Source organism: Grampus griseus (assembly GCF_964374135.1).
Source record: "Grampus griseus genome assembly, chromosome: X".
Classification (NCBI taxonomy): Eukaryota; Metazoa; Chordata; class Mammalia; order Artiodactyla; family Delphinidae; genus Grampus; species Grampus griseus.
The window spans coordinates 88910388-88919721 of record NC_138999.1 but is presented as its reverse complement, the minus strand read 5'-3'; the positions used below and the strand labels follow the sequence as shown (position 1 = coordinate 88919721).

Genomic DNA, 9334 nt, shown 5'->3' with positions numbered 1-9334 from the left:
GGCCTTCTTCCCTCGGTGTGTGAAATCTCCCTCCTTTCTTTTATAAGGACATTAGTCATTGGGTTTAGGGACCATCCTAAATCCAGTCATCTCTTGAGATCTTTAACTTAATTATATCTGCAAAGACCCTATTTCCAACTAAGGTATGGGGGTGTTATGATTTCGAAATATTGGGGGCACCCAATTCAACCCACTACAGTGAGATAAGTTATAAAATTAAGTGTAAGATGAGATCTTATGATTTGTATGTAAATATATAAATGTATGCATACATGTATAAATATATAATACCTGCATAAGTATAATTCTGGAGGAATATAATGCAGATGAAAACATTAGAAGGGCTTTTTTTAAATAAAATATTTATTAATTTATTTAAAATAACAATGATAAAACCATTATATTCAACCTATAAAATTAACAGAAATAACATTTTTATGAAAATAATTATACTTCTAAAATGAAAATAGTAAGAAGAGTAGCATTGTTTTATACTTTGGGCAAATCTCTTTAATGTCTGGCATAATAGGAGATAGTGGAATTCTCATACCTGCTTCTACAGTCAGACTATTGTTATATGTTGCTTTGGTTGAGTCATATAAGAAAATCTAGCCTCACACAAATATGTAGCTGGAAAAGGGGAAAGTATTTTAACAGCCTTGTTAAATAGTTGTGGATTTTCTTCTTTGCTGCTACATGAAAACTCAGCAAGAACTTCCTTCCAAAGAGTTCACTATGGAAAGAGGGGGAAAAGAGTAACTTTACAGTGGAGACAAACACTACCTCAGACAAGTGTGATCAAGGTTAACATCAACAGTGTTAAGTCACATTGATCATATGTGCCCTTGATATGATCTGATGAAAAGAGCACTTGACCTCTGTGGTCTTCTTCCCAAAGCCCACAATTCCAGTCAAATCATGAGAAAAACATCAGACAAATCCCATTCGAGGGACAGTCTACAAAATAACTGACGAGTATTCCCCAAAACTGTCAGGGTCATCAAAAAGAAGGAAAGTCTGAGAAAGTGTCACAACTAAGAGGAATCTAAGGAGGCATGATGACTAAAGGTAATGTGGTATCCTGGATGGGAGCTCTCTCACATAGCTCTTCAAATGTGCAGTCGGCAACGGTTCCACAGGCTTTATTCAGCCGCAGCTCTCTGCCTTGCACTTTTAGAATCCTTGGTCTAGTTAAATCACTTTGTTTCTGAGCCAGCTCATCAAACAACTTATCCATGACAGCCTCCACATTAGCTTCACTTGTGAGATAGTAGAGTTCTCCTGCAGCAGGAAGTTCCCTTTTCCGATAATCTATCCCAGAATCTAGCTGGACCATATTACAGTATTCCAGAAAGAAATACAGCATTGCCCACATACATGCATTCCTCTCTCTCATTGCCTCAGAGACCTTCAGGACAGCTATGAATGGTACAAAGTTAGCTCTTTGGGGTCCATTTTAATAGAGAACATCTGGTGGCCTGTTGGATGTTGCCACAACAACGACCCCATTTTTTTTTTTTTTTCGGTACACGGGCCTCTCACTGTTGTGGCCTCGCCCGTTGCGGAGCACAGGCTCCGGATGCGCAGGCTCAGCGGCCATGGCTCACAGGCCCAGCCACTCCGCGGCATGTGGGATCTTCCTGGACTGGGGCACGAACCCGTGTCCCCTGCATTGGCAGGCGGACTCTCAACCACTGCGCCACCAGGGAAGCCCGACGACCTCCATTTTTGAACAGATTTTCAAAAAGCTGTTTCAGAATCATGGCATCAGCAATGTCAGTGACCTGAAATTCATCAAAGCATAAGAGACATGCTTCTTCACTGATTTCTTCAGCTATAGGAGCTATTGGATCGTATGATTTAGCCATGAGTCCTGGTTTCCTTTATGGCAAACTCTGTTTAAGGCGGTGTATTCTTTTGTGAGCATCTAGCATGAAACCATGAAAATGAACCCGTTTTTTCCTCTTCATTTCCACATAAGCATAAAACACGTCCATCATCATTGTTTTCCCTGCACCTTAGAAAGAAAAGGCCTTCTGCCTCTATACTGTATCCTTTAAGGTCCTCATGTAATTCCCGCAAACACTGTATGACTCTTCTGTGATGTTCATCGTCCTTTAGCTCACGAGCTTTGATCAGAAAGTCACAGAGGTCCAGTGGTCCATGACAAACAGCTAAAGCTTTTGAATAAACCTCTGTAGCAGCAGTTGGAGACATACTCTCGGGGGTCTGAACTGTATAGGCTTTACAAAAGGGGTTTCCAGGGGCGGTGACCGAAGGGGCGAGAGCAGCAGCCCAAGCCCTGCACCCAACACATCTTCCTCTCAGCCGGCTCGGCGCTAAGCGCCTAGAAGGGCTTTTCTTCAGATGGTGGGCTTTGAGGTATTATTATCTTATTTCCCTTTGTATGTTATCTATTTTTAACTGTAATAAATTCCCATTGCCCTTGAAATTATACAAAATATTAAAAAGGCTGGAGAAACATAAACATTTTCTGCTCCAAGCACAGGGAAGTTATCCACTTTAGTAGGGGAACATCCCTGAGGCACAGGAAGGGAGACAGAATGTTGCAGGAGCCCCTTCCACAATATAACAGGACACAGGTCTCCAAATTCCAAACCACACTGATTAAGATCTGTTGTTTAAACTTTTGCCCAGCTAACTGAGAAAAAACCATGGGACGTTAGTTTTATTTCGCTGTGCCCTGATGAACAGTAATGTTGAGGGTCTTATCAGATGAGAAGCACTAGTGTGCACTAGTTAGGTGTGGGGCTCAGCTGCCACGCAGAACTGGTTCATATCTTAATCTTGTGACTGGCTAGCACTGCCATCACTGTGCCTCAGTTCCCTGATGGTTACAGTTCAGAAACAGTAGCTTCTCCTCACAGGACGTGGTGGGAATTAAATGACCAAGTATAGGTTTAGCACTTACAACACTGTAGGGCCAGAGGAAGTCAGTAATAATATTAACCATTCTTATTATTATCATACCTAAATTGACCATTAGTGCTTAAGGCCATTTTATTATTATGTGGGCTTATACTGATTGGCTTGAATTGACCTCCATAATATGATGTTTGTAGAAAAAAAGCAGTTTACAAAACCGTATGTAGGGTATCATCTCATTGCTCATCTTAAAAATGCAGGTTATATTTGCATAACAAAATTTCTGAAAACAAATATACACTCACCTCTTAAGAGTACTTATCTATGAATAGTAGACACCAAGGTTTTCTAATGATTTTTGCTCTTTTTATCTCTTCTTGAGATCCCCAAAGTAACATGGGGTTATAGATAGTTTAAGAGAAAGGGACATTTGACTAAATGGGATCACAGATCATTATGGAACAATACTTAATTATCTATTTAACCAAAGTGACAATAAAAGAATTTAAAAGCAAATACAGCAGGTTACATAGTTGTGAGCAAAACGTAGCTATTTTAATACTGAGAAGACTGTTTTCTTATGTAATTAAAGACATGATAAACACAACATGAAGCACAGGAAATTATTTTGGAAAGAGAAAAACTATCACCTTTCTAGGCAGATTATTTAAAAGGTACAGAAAAACCTTTCCCAATCTCTTATCAAGAGCAGACCTACAGTCAAAGAAACCCTGTCTTCATAGCAGATGAAAGAAAATTAAGTTTTATTTTAACATAAATATACTATTGATATTAAAGCTTATTATTTAAACATTTATGGAAGATTGGCTCAAGATGGGGGAGTAGAAGGATGTGTGTTCACCCCTTCTTGCCAGAGTACTGGAATCACAACTATCTTCTGAATAACCATTGAGAGGAAGACGCTGGAACCCACAAATAAAGATACCCCACATCCAAAGACAAAGGAGAAGCCACAATGAGATGGTAGGAGAGGCACAATCATGAAAAAATCAAATCCCATAATTGCTGGGTGGGCGACTCACAAACTGGAGAACCATTATACTACAGAAATTCTCCCACTGGAGTGAAGGTTCTGAGCCACGTGTCAGGCTTCCCAACCTGGGGGCTCGGCAACAGGAGAAGGAATCCCCAGAGAACCGGACTTTGAAGGCCAGCAGGATGTGATTGCAGGACTTCCACAGGGCTGGGGGAAACAAGAGACTCCACTCTTGGAGGGCACACACAAAGTCTCATGCGCACCAGGACCCAGGGGAAAGGAGCAGTGACCCCACAGGAGACTGAACCAAACCTACCTGCTAGTGTTGGAGGGTCTCCTGCAGAGGTGGGGGGCGGCTTTGGCTCATCGTGGGGGCAAGGACACTGGCAGCACCAGTTCTGGGAAGTACTCTTTGGTGTGAACCCTCCCGGAGGCCCCCATTAGCCCCACCAAACAGCTTGCAGGCTCCAGTGCGGGGTTGCCTCAGGCCAAACACCAACATGGAGGGAACACACCCCTCCCATCAGCAGACAAGTGGATTAAAGTTTTACTGAGCATGCCCTGCCTACCCACCACCAGTTCCACTCATCAGGAAGCTTGCACAAGCCTCTTAGATAGCCTCATCCACCAGAGGGCAGACAGAAGAAGCAAGAAGTACTACAATCCTGCAGCCTGCAGAATGAAAACCACAACCACAGAAAGTTAGACAAAATGATTATGTCCTAGATGAAGGAACAAGATAAAACCCCAGAAAAAGAACTAAATGAAGTGGAGATAGGAAACCTTCAAGAAAAAGAATTCAGAATGGTGAAAGTGAAGGTGATCCAGGATCTTGGAAAAAGAATGGAGGCAAGGATGGAGAAGATGCAAGAAATGTTTGAAAAAGACCTAGAAGAACTAAAGAACAAACAGAGATGAACAATACAATAACTGAAATTAAAAATACACTAGAAGGAATTAATAACAGAATAACTGAGGCAGAAGAACGGATAAGTGACCTGGAAGACAGAATGGTGGAAATCACAGCCGTGGAACAGAATAAAGAAAAAAGAAATGAAGACAGCCTAAGAGACCTCTGGGACAACATTAAACACATCAACATGCGCGTTACAGGGGTCACAGAAGGAGGAGAGAGAAAGGACTCAAGAAAATATTTGAAGAGATAAGAGCTGAAAAATTCCCTAACATGTGAAAGGAAACAGTCAACCAAGTCCTGGAAGCGTAGAGTTCCAGGCAGGAAAAACCCAAGGAGGAACACGCCGAGACACATAGTGATCAAACTGACAAAAATTAAAGACAAAGAAACAATACTAAAAGCAAAAAGGGAAAAATGACAAATAACATACAAGGGAACTCCCATAAGGTTATCAGCTGATCTCTCAGCAGAAACTCTGAAAGCCAGAAGGGAATGGCACAATATGTTTAAAGTGATGAAAGGGAAGAACCTATAGCCAAGATACTCTACGCAGCAAGGCTCTAATTCAGATTTAATGGAGAAACCACAAGCTTTACAGACAAGCGAAAGCAAAGAGAATTCAGCACCACCAGACCAGCTTTGCAAAAAATGCTAAAGGAACTCCTCTAGGTGGGAAAGAGTCTAGCAACTTAAAACAACCCTGTACATATATAGACAGCTATATCAAAACTTCATGTGAGAAGATATACAGACTGCCAACAAACACATGAAAGAATGCTCAACATCATTAATCATTAGAGAAATGCAAATCAAAACTACAATGAGATATCATCTCACACCAGTCAGAATGGCCATCATCAAAAAATCTAGAAACAATAAATGCTGGAGAGGGTGTGGAGAAAAGGGAACACTCTTGCACTGCTGGTGGGAATGTGAATTGGTTCAGCCACTATGGAGAACAGTATGGAGGTTCCTTAAAAAACTACAAATAGAACTACCATATGACCCAGCAATCCCACTACTGGGCATATACCCTGAGAAAACCAAAATTCAAAAAGAGTCATGTACCAAAATGTTCATTGCAGCTCTATTTACAATAGCCCGGAGATGGAAACAACCTAAGTGCCCATCATCGGATGAATGGATAAAGAAGATGTGGCACATATATACAATGGAATATTACTCAGCCATAAAAAGAAACGAAATTGAGCTATTTGTAATGAGGTGGATAGACCTAGAGTCTGTCATACAGAGTGAAGTAAGTCAGAAAGAAAAAGACAAATACCGTATGCTAACACATATATATGGAATTTAAGAAAAAAAAATGTCATGAAGAACCTAGGGGTAAGGCAGGAATAAAGACGCAGACCTCCTAGAGAACGGACTTGAGGTTATGGGGAGGGGGAAGGGTGAGCTGTGACAGGGCGAGAGAGAGTCATGGACATATACACACTAACAAACGTAGTAAGGTAGATAGCTAGTGGGAAGCAGCCGCATGGCACAGGGATATTGGCTTGGTGCTTTGTGACAGCCTGGAGGGGTGGGATAGGGAGGGTGGGAGGGAGGGAGACGCAAGAGGGAAGAGATATGGGAACATATGTATATGTATAACTGATTCACTTTGTTATAAAGCAGAAACTAACACACCATTGTAAAGCAATTATACCCCAATAAAGATGTTAAAAAAAAAAAAAAAACTTCATGCGAACAGCAAACCCAAAAACTACAATAGATACACACACAAAAAAGAAAAAGTAACCTAAACACAACACTAAAGATGGTCAGCAAATCACAAGGGAAGAGACCAAAGAGGAAGGGAAGAAAAAAGACCTACAAAAACAAACCCGAAACAATTAAGAAAATGGCAATAGAACACACATATCGATAATTACCTTAAATGTAGATGGACTAAATGCACCAACCAAAAGACCCAGACTGGCTTAATGGATACAAAAACAAGACCCGTATATATGCTGTCTACAAGAGACCCACCTCAGACCTAGGGACACATACAGACTGAAAGTGACGGGATGGAAGAAGGTATGCCATGCAAATGGAAATCAAAAGAAAGCTGGAGTCGCAATACTCGTATCAGAAAAAAGTAGACTTTAAAATAAAGACTGTTATAAGAGACAAAGAAGGACACTACATAATGATCAAGAGATCAATTCAAGAAGAAAATATAACAATTGTAAATATATATGCATCCAACATAGGAGCACCTCAATATTTAAGGGGAATATTAACAGCAATAAAGGGAGAAATTGACAGTAACACAGTAAGAGTGGGGGACTTTAATACCCCACTTTCATCAATGGACAGATCATCCGGACAGAAAATCAATAAGGAAATACAGTTCTTAAATGACACATTAGACCACATGGACTTAATTGATATTCATAGAGCATTTCATCCAAAAGCAGCAGAATACACATTCTTCTCAAGTGCACGTGGAATATTCTCCAGGACTGATGACATGCTGGGCCACAAAGCAAGCTTTAGTATATTTAAGAAAATTGAAAATATATCAAGCATCTTTTCCAGCCACAATGCTATGAGATTAGGAATAAACTACAAGAAAAAAACTATAGAAAACACAAACACATGGAGGCTAAACAATATGCCACTAAACAAGCAATGGTTCACTGAAGAAATCAAAGAGAAAATAAAAAAAAATACCTAGAGACAAATGAAAATGAAAACACAATGATCCAAAACCTATGGGATTCAGCAAAGGCCGTTCTCAGAGGAAAGTTTATAGCAATACAATCTTACCTCAGGAAACAAGAAAAATCTCAGATAAACAACCTAACCTTACACCAAAAGCAACTAGAGAAAGAACAAAGAAAACCTAAAGTTAGTAGAAGGAAAGAAATCATAAAGATCAGATCAGAAATAAATGAAATAGAGACAAAGAAGACAACAGCAAAGATCAATGAAACTAAAGGCTGGTTCCTTGAAAAGATAAACAGAATTGATAAACCTTTAGACAGACTAATCGAGAAAAAAAGGGAGAGGACTCAAATCAATAATATTAGAAATGAAAAAGGAGAAGTTACAACTGACATGACAGAAATATGAAGGATCATGAGACATTACTACAAGCAACTCTATGCCAATAAAATGGACAACCTGGAAGAAATGCACAAATTCTTAGTAAGGTCCAGTCTCCCAAGACTGAACCAAGAACAAATAGAAAATATGAACAGACCAATCACAAGCACTGAAATTGAGACTGTGATTAAAAATCTTCCAACAAACAAAAGCCCAGGACCACATGGCTTCACAGGCGAATTCTATCAAACATTTAGAGAAGAGCTAACACCTATCCTTCTCAAGCTGTTCCAAAAAATTGCAGAGGAAGGAACACTCCCAAACTCATTCAAGTGAGGCCACCATAACCCTGATACCAAAACCAGACAGAGATACCACAAAAAAAGAAAATTACTGGCCAATATCACTGATGAACATAGATGCAAAAATCCTCAACACAATACTAGCAATTCGAATCCAACAATACCTTAAATGGTTCATACAACATGATCAAGTGGGATTTATCCCAGGGATGCATCGATTTTTCAATATCAACAAATCAATCAGTGTGATACACCACATCAACAAATTGAAGAATAAAAACCACATGATCATTTCAATAGATGCAGAAAAAGCTTTGGACAAAATTCAGCGCCCATTTATGATAAAAACTCTCCAGAAAGTTGGCACAGAGGGAACATAGCTCAACACAATAAAGCCCTCATATGACAAACCTACAACTAACATCATACTCAATAGTGAATAGCTGAAAGCATTTCCACTTCAATCAGGAACAAGACAAGGATGTCCACTCTCACAACTTTTATTCAACATAGTTTTTGGAAGTCTTAGCTATGGCAATCAGAGAATAAAAAGAAATAAATGGAATCCAAGTTGGAAAAGAAGTAAAACTGTCACAGTTTGCAGATGATACTATGTATAGAAAATCCTAAAGATGCTACCAGAAAACTACTAGAGCTCATCAGTGAATCTGGTAAAGTTGCAGGCTACAAAATTAATACACAGAAAACTGTGGCATTTCTATACACTAACAATGAAAGATCAGAATGTGAAATTCAAGAAACAATCCCATTTACCATCACATCAAAAAGAATAAAATACCTAGGAATAAACCTACCTAAGGAGACAAAAGACCTGTACTCCAAAAACTATAAGATGCTGATGGAAAAATCGAAGAAGAGACAAACAGATGGAAGGATATACGATGTTCCTGGATTTGAAGAATCAATATTGTCAAAATGACTACACTACCCAAGGCAATCTACAGATTCAATGCAATTCTTATCAAATTACCAATGGCATTTTTTCACAGAACCAGAACAAAATATCTTAAAATTTGTATGGAGACACAAAAGACCCTGAATAGCCAAAGCAATCTTGAGAAAGAAAAATGGAGCTGGAGGAATCAGGCTCCCTGACTTCAGACTATACTACAAAGTTACAGTCATCAAAACAGTATGGTACTGGCATGAAAATAGAAA

At 39.5% G+C, this 9334-nt stretch overlaps 1 pseudogene across 1 annotated transcript; it reads right to left on the bottom strand.

Moving 5' to 3' along the window:
• Positions 1-1045: 1045 nt before the first annotated feature.
• On the bottom strand, positions 1046-3944 carry LOC309817584 (AFG1-like ATPase; annotated as a pseudogene). The gene is made up of 3 exons: positions 3930-3944; positions 1735-2361; positions 1046-1541 (listed from the first exon to the last, which is right to left on the bottom strand). The product of its transcript is annotated as an AFG1-like ATPase (transcript).
• Between the last annotated feature and the right edge of the window lie 5390 nt (positions 3945-9334).